Below are 12754 nucleotides of genomic sequence, written 5' to 3'. Positions count from 1 at the left end.
TAAACTTTTAATTTTTAAAAAATTACTGTCTAATTACACTGGAGAAAAATTGGAATTCATTCTCGTGGAGCTTGCAGTTCAATAAAATTTCTTCAACTTTGTTTTCACACTCCCCTTCAGGTCATTATATATGCAAAGTAAAAGGCATCACCAAATACAGCTGCTAAATACTGTTCTCACGTAGACAGCAGGGGGCACTAACATCTTCCCCACAGAGTCAAAAGCTCCTCTTTTTAATATATTTAAAATTATAATTACCAAATAATTATCTATACTTTTCACAAATAACTCCACAAAATAAATTTCATATCTACATTGTGATGCACACATAGATAACACAATTTCACAAACAGCAGCAAATAACTGCTATAGAGTTCCTAACAGTCAACTAATTTACACAATATAGTTGTTTGGTAGCAGACATAAGACATTAAAGTAAAATTAAAAGAAACTCTCTGTTTGTTAAATTGTCAATATCTCTTACAAAATCTTCTTAGAACATTAAAAAATAAATAAAAGGAAACATAAAATCATTTGCTTAAATGAGAAGAAACAAGCTACACCATTGTATCTGTGCATATTCTTCCCATTCAGTTTGGGCAAATTTTAATGCAAAGGCTTTATTTTATTTTTTTAATGTACATTTACCTTGATGTGTTGACCTGGAGAACAGTTTGTAATCATAAGTGTCAGACCTACTTGACCGAAAACAATGAAAAACACAATTTTCACTCAAGTGATCTACAGGAATCAATGGAACCACTCATGTGAGCTCAGTTACTTACATAAATACATATATGCATGCAAAAGCTATGACTCCAGAATTTAAGTTCATGAAAATAATATATCATATTCCTAGTGAAGAAACATAGGCCTTGCATGCGTTTTGTGCACAAGAATCTCCTCAATGATAATCATCTGATAGAAGGATGAGAGAAAAGGGGTCTTGAATTCAGCTATCCCTACAACACAGGTAATAATAAGCACTGTAAACGGACAGTGCTGACTATCTACTTAGCAACGTGTCCCAATCTATGATGGGACACTGTGCACAACTTTGATTTTATTTTGCTTGTAACCACGTACACACACACACCCCACTTTTAACCACATACAGCATGTTTTTCACTTTGCTGAATCAAGGTGGCAATGACATCTAACCACGAGCTGTACAAACTACCATGAGTTACAGAATATCCAAAACTGTACAAGTCAGGACTTATCAGCAAAAATAGAAACATAAATTATTATTTTCCCTGCTAACGTAGGTACAACTCTCTTTTACCCATCATCCTCACAGAGATGCCCACAGTGTTAAACTATTCCTACAAAAGGTTTTCTGGATGCTTGAAACATTGGTTTAAGGTACTGGAAATGGGAACACTGACTGTGACATTATAGCACGCTTCTCAAACAAAGCGCTATAGGCTTTCAAGAATCACTTAGGTTTGATCAATGTTATTTATTTATTATTTATCATATTTCTATTTCTATGAAGCATATTTCTTCACTTAGGATATGAGCATTTTCTAGAACTAGCATCTATATAAACAAAAAGAATGCTTTGGTAATTCCACAAACGTATTGTGTTCCAAGCAGCAGCAATTGTGCACATTGTAAAATCCTAGCTGGCACTGTCAACTGAGTGGGAGCTTGGTCAGGAGGGGTAAAAATTCACACGAAGCTTGCACAGAAGCCTATGGGAGGCGGCACCAGTGTGAATCAATGGTATTGTTATCTTCTAAAGGCCAGTATAAGCCTCTGCACAGGTGCAGTATGGCAATGCTTGCACTGTGCAAACCAGGTACTCTATACTCACTCTCAGCCCCTGCACAGTAAGTTCAACACACATCACGCATGCACCGCTGCTGGCTCCAAACAAACATTAGTGCTATTGCAGCACAACTTATCCCACCTAATCTTGCAATCATCATTATGTAATTTTCCTTCCAAAAACAACAAAAGGTATAAATGTGCAAGTATAAAAGTGTTTCATCTAGCATTAATCTTTCAGGAAGACTCCTAGACAACAGAATTCAAACATGCCTCCCAATTCCAGCTGGATACTGTGAACCGTAAGGGGCATGTCTTTACATGCAACCAGTTGTGAAGACTAATCTCCCTTAAAGTGCAACACCTCAGCTCACAGCCACAATTAAACGTAAATTATGCACTGTATAATTCATTATGACATTCAATGTTCATTAGAAAAGTTCCATGAACATTTTGATCAGATTTTCATAAGCAGAATATTACAGTAATGTAATTTTCAGCATTTAAATAAGTTATTCGCACACAAGCACTCTGAACCGACATTCAACAAACTATTTAAACTGGTTATTTTTAAAATAAATGTAAAAATATCCTAGCATTTGCAGTCTAAGAACTATTCCAACTTCCTGTTCTTGTTCTTTGTTTTCTAATGACTTCAAATAACTGATTATAGCACAGATAAGATTTCTGTTATTTATACTTTATGTTACACAGGCCAAATACTTTCCCCTCCATTCATTTTTTAATATTTGTAACCGAGCATATTTCTGCATGATTCTGTCCTAACCCCTTTTTTTCCAGCTCAACCGCCAAGAGCTAAACAATTTTAAACGTGAACACATTTAAATTAGTAAGTTTAGATAAATCAGAAAAAAATATTATTTCTCAGAAAAAGTGAAAATTGTGCCTATGGCAAAAACCAACTACAAAAGCTTGAAAGTTGAAATATGCTTGGAAATATTCAAAAGCTAAAAAAACTCAAGGATTTAATATGCTGCATTTAGTGTGCAACTCCCAGGATTATTTTTTAATGCACATATAAAAGCACTTTATCTTCTGTCAACAGGATGGTGATAAAAAAATTAAGATGTATCCTATTTCACTTCAAAATCATTATTAATAAACTGTTCTGAAAGTTATGATATATTAACTGAAGGGAATTACACCTTATTTAATTATTAATTCTCACCTTATTTATATAGCACCTTTCCAAAATGAAGAGAATAAAAGATGGTTGTATTGGTTGTCTTAGAAGGGTCAAAAAGAAACTCACTGCTTAGAATGCCTGTTTAAGTTGCAACTGTTGATCCAAAGACTGAAGAGAAGGAAAACAAACAAAACAAACACAAAAGCTGTTAATTTGTCACTGACTTATAAAGTGCTAGAAGATTCCTAACAAAATATGAAATCTGTTTTGACAGAACAACTTGAACTGACAGTGTTTTTTAAAAGGAGTGCTGGGACAGACGTCAGTTTCAAAAAGCAATCCAAAAATATTTTTGGGAAAACTGGCATTTATCTCACATAAATGTGTGTGCTCAATAAAACTGTATTCCAAACAACCTTAGATAGCAAGTATCTCTCTCTCTCTCTCTCTCTTTAAGATAGTTGCAGAAAATAGCTTGAAAGCCTGACTGCACTGTGACCTTTATGATTCAAAAGTCCTAAGCCAAACAAAACTAAAAATGGATGATAAGCAGAACTCTAGATTTGTTTTTCATTTCCTCATTTTTACATCAAACTCATGGGTTTTTTTTTAAATATTGCAGGCTCCCTTTGCACATTTTGTTTTAGAGTGAGTTTAATGAAATTGTGTATACACATTATAGATAGATACACACACACACACACACAGAGCCCTAAAGGAACAGTGTGGCATAGACCAAAATGACCTGCAAATCACAATGGCAGGGCTGCATCCATACTCTTCCCCCTTCTGAAGCAAACAACAGGTCAGCTGTGTTTATATTACTGAAAGTTTTGTAGCAAAGCTAAGGAAGCCGCATGTGAGCACTGACAATCCGTTCAGGTTTTAGGATATAGAACCAATGGCCTATTTTGAGTCAGGCCAAGTTCTAGTCATGTGAAAGACCCTATCTTATGAACTACTGTACTGCACAAGCATTTCAGATGTAACAACGTCTAATGGCCTGAACTGCACTGACAAATCATCCCTGTGGTCCATTGGCTAGATTCGGACCCAAATTGAATCATGCCTGATTTGATTCGAATTGATTCAAGATTTGGATCCCTCCTATTAATTTCCCCAGATTCCCAGCTTTAAAAAAAAAAAAAAAAAGCTAAGCTCTAACCATTGTAGAAGTGGAGTTATGGAGCAAAATGTGTGGTCACTATATTTCAAGTGTTTGGATTCTTTGGTGTATAATAACTTTCCCTCAGTGAATCCCTATGAGGATTCATTACACACCTTCATTTCTTCTGTTCATTTTGACTGTCTTTTGGACAGTGGAACATAGGAAGCTGCCATATACTGAGTCAGACCATTGGTCTATCTAGCTCAATATTGTCTTCAAAGACTGGCAGCGGCTTCTCCAAGGTTGCAGGCAGGAATCTCTCTCAGCCCTATCTTAGAGATGCCAGGGAGGGAACTTGGAACCTTCTGATGCTCTTCCCAGAGCAACTCAATCCCCTGAGGGGAATATCTTACAGAGCTCACACTTCTAGTCTCCCATGCATTTGTAACCAGGGCAGATCCTGATTAGCTAAAGGAACAAGTCATGCTTGCTACCACAAGACCAGCTCTCCTCCCATGACAGTGCCAACTGACAACTGCCATGTGCCAACTACACCCCCCTCCCACCCACAAGGCAGTGGGGTACTACTCAGTTTATGTTCTAGGTGGATTTTTTCAAGTGTTTAGTCTTTTTGGTGTCTAATAACCTTTCCTCATATTGAATCCCTATGAGGATTTGTTACACACCGAAGAGTCTAAACACTTCAAAAATTCTGCAAAGCAGTGGGACCAAAATGAACAGAAGGTGTGTAATGAAGACACAAAAGAATCTAAACACTTAAAAATACCTTTAAAATAGAGTACCCCAGTGTGTATGTAGGTGTAGTTGACACATGGCAGTTGACAGTTGGCACTGTCCAGCGATAGTCAAAATGAACAGAAGAAACAAAAGCATATAATGAATCATCATAGGGATTCATTATGAGGAAAAGTTATTAGACACCAAAGAATCTAAACATTTCAATATTCCTAAAAATTAAAATGAGTACCCCACTGCCTTGCAAGTGGAGGGGTGGGGTGTAGCTGATACATGGCAGTTGAGAGTTTGGCACTCAGCCAAAATGAATTGAAGGTATGCAATGACTCTGCATAGGGATTCATTATGAGGAAAGGTTATTATACACCAAATAATCTGAACACTTGAAAAATAATGACCACACATTTTGTTCCATAATTCCATTTTTGCAAGGGCTAGAGCTTAGCTTTTTTTAAAAAATGAAAGCTGGAGATCCGTGTTAGGATTAGGATATGGCGACGTCGAATCCCCATTGTTTCCTATGGCGGAAATGTCCAAAATCAGTAAAAACTTTTTTAAAAAATCATTAAATATCAACCCAGTGTCCCACTGCCTTGATATTTGGGTGGTTGGTGGCACCCATAGGGACCTACCTACCACCCAAATTTGGTGCCTCTAGGACCTTGTTAAGTGATCTGAATCTATCTGAATCAAATCAAAGCAAACACAAATAGAATCTGGGGTGATTTGTGGGGTAAATTTGGACACAAAACAAATCAGGGGTTATTTGTTCTGGACACAAATAGAATTTAAAAAATCTATTTGTGCACATCCCTAATGCAAAGCTGTTGGGTACAAAGGATGAACCAGCAGAGACAACACAACTAAATGATATTTTAAAGGCATTTTGGTCACCACAAAATAAATTATATTGACATATCTCTATCCACACAGCACCTGGGAGTAACCATTTATGATGGGCTTGCAAATGAAAAAGAGCATAATAGGGAGAACTTGTGCCATGCACAGGATACTGATGGAACTACAATACCACAGCAACTATGCATGCTTAAAGGAGTCCAGGGTGGCCGTGTCATATCTTACAACACAAGGAATACAGGAGGTGTCTCCTCATCACAATGAAGTGCCAGAAAGTACTTCTCAAATCAGAAGCATAGTAGCAGGAGCATATACCATGCCTCTAGAACTACTGTATGAATAATAGCATTAACATTTTAAAACTGTATATCCTTATCTAACAATTTAATTTAAAAGAGTCAATCATAGAACAATTATTAAACAAAACACATTTATTACTCTGCTGGCACAAACTATTTGCCAACCCTTCTGAAACCCTCTAGCTAAAAGAGCAATGCAATAGGAAAACGTATTTCGCAAGAAGAGCCTAAAGACTGGCTGAAGAGCATTATCTCTTTCCTCGTATCTACAACATACCATGTTATTCCTGATGTTACACCCACAGTACAAACTCTCAGAAAATGTAAACAAATATGTAACATTGTTCCTTTTTTCTATGATACTGTTTTAGAACACACACACACACACACAATCATGTTTCTTGTGTATATTACGTTTTAAAGAAAAACAGCTAAACTTTCTCCTCTTGAAATAATAATATTGTGCGTATAGACATACAATATATTGTGTAGTATATATAAGTGCATATGCCACAAACCCTTGTTTAGCTTTAAATTCTGTTTAAATCAATCACACAAGGCATGCTCTATTAGTACGCTTTCCTATGCAAGCCCCACTGAAACAAAGTTTGTGCAGGTCAATGGCCCTGTTGGACTGTGCCTATAAAAACCAATTTTTTCCATCGAATAATAAAGTTGAATCATCAGGCTACCACCACAGGATCTGGAAGATAATAGAGTTCACCCACCCCTATTAATTTAAACAGATTCTCACAACAGAAAAAAAGCACAGCACCCACATTTCTTGAAATTTCCATGAACAGTTTTGTCTGTCAAGCTCAGTGGTTTAAGAACATGAGAGGTTTTTTTAAATCCAGTTCTTAATATACCACCTGACTCCAAGGCTCTAGGCAGTTAAGTAAAAATAAATAGTGAATTTTGAACAAAGGAGTTGTCCATTTCATATTCCCAGATATATTGGTGTGATATGTTGTTAGTAAGTTTATATTTATAAGTAATTCTATATAAAATGTCCTTATGATAACCAAAGAGAAATATTCTAGCATAGGCAAAGCCTCACAGAGACATCTCAAGTAACTCAAAAAGATCTGGAGTTTAAATTTCTCTTTTTTGGTTGCAAAAATTTAACTGTCATAGAACATCTCACTTTGGGGAGAGTACGAAGTTCTACTATCTAATTACCATAGTTTGGTGATGGAGTTTGCATACAATCTGCAGTTGTCTTGTTACATCAGTCCAACTAAAAGTTCCAGCTAAGTCTGTTATTTGAACAAAGTGCATGAATTGTACCTAAACAGTTAATCATTCAATAACTCAGAGGACCAACAAAGAGTTTTCAAAGATTCTCTGAACAAATGTCTCAGAGAAACTGTATCTTACTGATTTATGCTTGAAACCAGTAAACATTTCAGACAACATTCACTATTATGGCAGCAAAGGGAAAAGAAAAGTGAGGCCTGTTCTTGCTCCCACGGACATCAATGTAAGTAAGTATTGCCTCCGGCTGTCAGCAAGCAAAAAATTGAATCATGTGTTTTATTGCACAATATAGTTTATTCTGCTGTAAAATACTAAAATACAGAATATTTGATATGATTACAAAAACATAAGTGGGGAAGCTGTTTTTATAAAATATCCTTTAAAATAAAAACCTTTTTGCTAGCTTTTTACAAAATGAACTCCAGGGGGGAAACATGTAATTGGTTCTTCAGACATCTCAATCTAAAGCATTCCTGGAAGCACATAAAGCCTTACATTATACACAAATCAATGTACAACAATATATACCAAGACTATGATGCTATACAGACTCACATTTTGTAAAATTAATTCTATGTGGCTGTTTCACTCTCTCCATGTTCCTGTCTGCCTTATGTTTTCAGAGTCGCTGCCTGAGCACCTTAACCCAAAACAAAAGTTGAGGGGAACATGGTTCAGAATGGAAACTAATGGAAGCCTTCCAGAATAGAACTGCCCAAGCTGGCTCATAGTATGAAAGAATGGAACCTTTCCAGTGTTTTAAAAAAACAGCCCAAAAAACTGCTCCCAAAGCTCATCAGGAGAAGAGAAGCTCTGAGGCTTGGCAGATAGAGAAATCAGCCAGTTCAGTTACACTACATCTGAGACTATGAGCATACCTGTAGCAAGGATCCAAAATATGAAAAAAATATTACACATTATAAACACTTATAGTGTCAATATTATTAATGGTTTAGTTTCTGTTTTGTTTTTTCAATTTTGAACAATATGTTTAATGACCTTTAAGTCTGGTAAAATGTCTCCCATTAAATATATGCTAGAATGGCAATATAGAAATATGAGGAGTTTTTATTATCAAAGTGTTTTTATTTTACATTAAAAATGCATTAACTTAATAGTAAATGGCCTTTGTTGTTCCCTCAGTTTAATGTTGTGATTAAAAATAGTGAAACCAACTGAGAAATAAAACTAGTGACTAATTACCTGAACCATTTCTGAGAAAATAACTTTCAGGTTCCAATTGGTTTTATTTTTTCTACAGCTTTTTCCAAGATGACAATGGCAATATCCATAATAAAACAAAATCACATTAATACCACAATGCATTCAACTGTAAACTTGGTGATTAAGTTCTGTCACTGAGTCGCACTGGCTGACACAACTAAGGTTAAATGTGTGTATAATCTTTGCAAATTTACAAGTAAAAATGTCTGTCTATTTAAGTTCTGAGTACCTCAGAGTTTCACATGCAATTCTTGGCTTCAAATGATTAAACACCCAACCCAAAGCACCAGATTGCATTTGAAATTTTCCGACAAACTCTGAAGAAGCTTTAAAAAGCAACAGACATTTGCTAGATCACTAATAACACACATACACACACACAATGTTATTTGTATGCAGATTTCACTACCTATACAGAATCTATTTGTGGGGAAAATCTACTGACGTTGTATGATTCAGGATTAACTTCTTTTTCAGTGATTGGCAACCAAAAGCAAGGAGCACTTTATAAAAAGCCCAAGTAACTTACAAGCGGGTACACTACTGTCAAGAATGATGTAAATTTTAGAAACTGAGATATACCAGTCAGTCATCAAAGAACAGCATGACTAGAAGACTCCTTCTGGGAAACAGAAAGCTCATACCTCTACAAGGTTTTTTTAGGGCTGGATCCCTTAAATTCCTGCAGTATCTGGATATTTTGAACATTTGTAGACACAGTTGTAATGCAAAGATGGGTAACTGTTTACAAATTCACAAAACACAACTGGATAATAAATATTATTAGGAGAGGAGAGCTGGTCTTGTGGTAGCAAGCATGACTTGTCCCCTTAGCTAAGCAGGGTCTGCCCTGGTTGCATATGAAAGGGAGACTAGAAGTGTGAGCACTGTAAGATATTCCCCTCAGGGGATGGAGCCACTCTGGGAAGAGTAGAAGGTTCCAAGTTCCCTCCCTGGCTTCTCCAAGATAGGGCTGAGAGAGATTCCTGCCTGCAGCCTTGGAGAAGCTGCTGCCAGTCTGTGAAGACAATACTCAGCTAGATAGATCAATGGTCTGACTCAGTATATGGCAGCTTCCTATGTTCCTATATGTGGCCCATAGGCATCTGCTAGGGCACTTCTGTATAGCCTGAAAGAGCAAGTTAAAACCTCAAGAAACACTGGAAAAGCAAAAAGTATCTTCCAAGATGGAGGAGGAAAAACTTGAAAACACAATTCATGAGCATTTAATTCAGTGCTTTTAAAACAGTCAAAGAAAAAAGAATCCTATATTTCATTGTGTTCAGGTCTTATACTATTAAAGCACTGTTGGCATTTTAAGTATTAAATAGCTGCTGTCATTTTGAGTACTCTTGGGTAGCCACACTGAGAATACACAAGGGGGGGGGGAGGAGGCTCCCTACGCCTCCAGAGATGCCACAAAGGGCTTCTTCAAAGGAAAATGCCAAATATAATAAAAGCACAGCAACTGGTGAAGAACTGTGGTTAGAGTAAAAAGAATTTTTTTCCAAATTTAAATAGATGACTGACAATGCTAGCTGCTAGTTACAAATCCTTTAGCTGCATATCAACAACGACAAAATGAAGCAGTTGATCCACAGTGCTCACAAGGCTAAAGGGGGTGGTGGTGGAATATTTCCAGTCTGCAAAAAAACTAAACTAAGTAAAACATGGAGCAACAACTTAACCTAATTTTCTTATTTGGCAATGTGTTCACTGCTAAAGCAGTGTAAACAATTCTCAAAAAATTACTGGCCATCTACAGAAAACCTTAAAACTGCAACTTCTAGATTCAAACTGAAACTGAACTATTGATATCACAGAAGTGCTGTTAAGTGCAGAAGCCAAAGAACTTAACGCCTTCCATTTCAAATTACATGCAGATTATGTTAATCATATGCAAACAAGCTGCAGCACACAATACATAAAGCTTAACAAGTTGCCCATCCCTGCAGTTCATGCACCATTTGAGGTATCCCAGTCACAAGAAAACGCACCTGAATGGACAACGAATACTGTCTGTTACCATGGCAGCCCGATCTAATTACATGACTGATCAGGGCTAGAGTGAGTGCACTGAAAACCTACACCACTGACATGTCTCTACATGAGCTCCCTCTTTCTCTCTCTCTCTTTCTCACACACACCAAACAGAGCTGTATATACTGCATATATTAAAAAGAGAACATTAAAAATAATAGTCTAGTGTTTTAAAGTAAGCTTTCAGCATCTCAAAACAACCCCAATAATACAGATTCTCTCCTTTCAATTATGTCTTCCTCATTCATAACCCCTGTTCCTGAGTGCAATAAAACTAGGCTGTCCTCACCAGCCAGACAAACAAATTCACATTCACTGATGAAATCTGAATTTGCTGCTAACTGAAGGGTTTCATCAGAAACTGAAATGAACGGCCTAAGATGTCAGCAAAGTAATTGGCTATAGTCAAATACATGTAACTAACCATTAACTGCATAAAATATATGAGGAATCACTAAATATTTTATCACCTGCATCATGAAATATTTGGTATGCATAGGTACCCAGAAACTCAAGGCATGCATCTGCACTATTATGTGTGTGCATAAACAGAAAACTGTACAAACCAATATGATCCATGATAGGCAACTTGTGGGGTTCCTCTCCCTCTTAAATTTTCTAGGATCCAGGATCACTGGGGAGAATTATTATTCTGGAGGAGTCCCTATTGCATACCATACGGTAAACAAAATAAAAATAGCTTGTTCTTGTTATCCACATAGTGTGGCATTATATAACAAGCTTTCAATTTGCTCTCTTTTCTATCATTGCTTTCTGATCATATCCCCTGCTCTTTTTACAAAATCTCAACCACCTCCAATATTGTCTTTTTAACATGATGTTGTTATTACTTCTTACTATATTATTTAAGCAAAAGCTGTCATATCTGCAAAACGTCTTAGATGCCTCTAATATTCCTAGAAGGTGGGCAATACTCTTGCATATGCAAATTATTCCAGCTTGGAAACATTAACAAAATATAAAGTAGCAAAAATAATTTTGAGCAAGACAGTGACAGGTGAGCACTGGAGGCATGCAACATACATTAAAAACAGTCTCATAATTCTCCCCCCCCCCCCCGCCACACACACACACAGAGAGATTATCTCCCCTTTTTAAAAGGGGAGAGGGGGTTAAAAAGGAGGGTGATTATATCCAGAGCTAAGCCAGTCAGTTCTTGGAAACCAAAAGGATCTTGGCAATCCCTTTGAGAAACTGGACCGTGCTCAATTTCCTCGCTGGTGAAGGCTGAAGGAAGGTGAAAAAGGCTTGGAGGATGGTGTCAAGGTGAAGAGAAGAGGGAGCGCAGGCCTCCCCCTTAAATGGACCCCTACCTCCTGTCCTGGTGCCCAGCACCGGCCTTCACTCACTCACTGACTCCTTGCTGAAGTGCCCGGTGGAGTCGCCAGCCGACCTGGGCCCTGAATGCAGGAGCATAGTGGAGGGGGAGCTGCTGCCGTTCCTGCTGCTGCTGCTGCTGCTGCCGCCGCCGCTGCCGGGCACATCCCAGTCCCAGCACCGCCTCCGCCTCCTCTCCTCCTCCGCCTCCTCCTCGCTTCATTCACCCCTCCGGCAACCACCCAGCCCGTACTACACAGTGCAGCGAGGACTGGCCCTCCCTACTATGAAGCCGGGGGAGGGGAGGAAGGGCACGCTGCTCCGCTCGCCCACAGCAGCTGAGCCGGCCTTTAGGAGGAGTCGCAGCAAAAGGGACGCAGCACAAGCTAGACGGTGGTGGCGGCGGCGGCGGCGCAACCAGGGGAGGGCGTTGCTTCAGGACACACAAAAATCCCGGGGCCTGAGCAAACTCCACGCACTCACACTCGCCAATGTCTCTCGGGGCGCAGCCACGCAACGTAGCAAAGAGACAGGCAGGAAGGGACAACCTTCAGCCAGCAGCTCTCCTTCCTAAAACCCACATACGCAGAGAACGGGTAGTCTAGGCTGAGAGGGAGGGAAGCCAGAGAGCAAACAAGTCGGGGACGGGGGAAGGCGACCTTATAGCCCCCACTTCTTTACTTTCTGTTTCTTTGCTGCACAGGGGGGACGTCGCTTGCATCATGCAGAGAGTGCAAGGGACTCCCGTTGGCAAACCCCCCCCCCCAACACCGCACAACTCCCTGGCTTGCCTGCCCCTTCCTTCTATGCCTCTCCAGCCTCTAGTCTAGAGCGGGGGGCGGGGGTGGGGGTAGAGAAAGATGCAATGACTGTATTCTTCTAGTAAAGGCACTCCAGACCCTTGAGATGACAGTACATTGCGCTGCCCTCCCCCCTCCTCAGCAGCCCTGC

At 38.7% G+C, this 12754-nt stretch overlaps 1 protein-coding gene across 12 annotated transcripts in view; it reads right to left on the bottom strand.

Moving 5' to 3' along the window:
* Positions 1–12320, bottom strand: part of ATXN1 (ataxin 1) — a 360243-nt gene extending 347923 nt beyond the window's left edge. For 9 of the 12 annotated variants that reach the window (XM_053246297.1, XM_053246308.1, XM_053246296.1 and 6 more), the window contains exon 1: positions 11800–12320. The gene's annotated coding sequence lies outside the window, so the exon portion shown is untranslated. Of the gene's footprint in view, positions 1–2962; positions 3089–7756; positions 7815–11799 lie in introns of those variants that run through there. The other 3 variants (XM_053246298.1, XM_053246300.1, XM_053246301.1) reach the window with 2 other exon arrangements.
* Positions 12321–12754: the final 434 nt, after the last annotated feature.

The sequence above is a fragment of the Hemicordylus capensis genome, chromosome 4, assembly GCF_027244095.1.
Source record: "Hemicordylus capensis ecotype Gifberg chromosome 4, rHemCap1.1.pri, whole genome shotgun sequence".
NCBI classification, from domain to species: Eukaryota; Metazoa; Chordata; class Lepidosauria; order Squamata; family Cordylidae; genus Hemicordylus; species Hemicordylus capensis.
The sequence above is the reverse complement of the archived record's forward strand: the minus strand, read 5'-3'. Positions and strand labels throughout refer to the sequence as shown.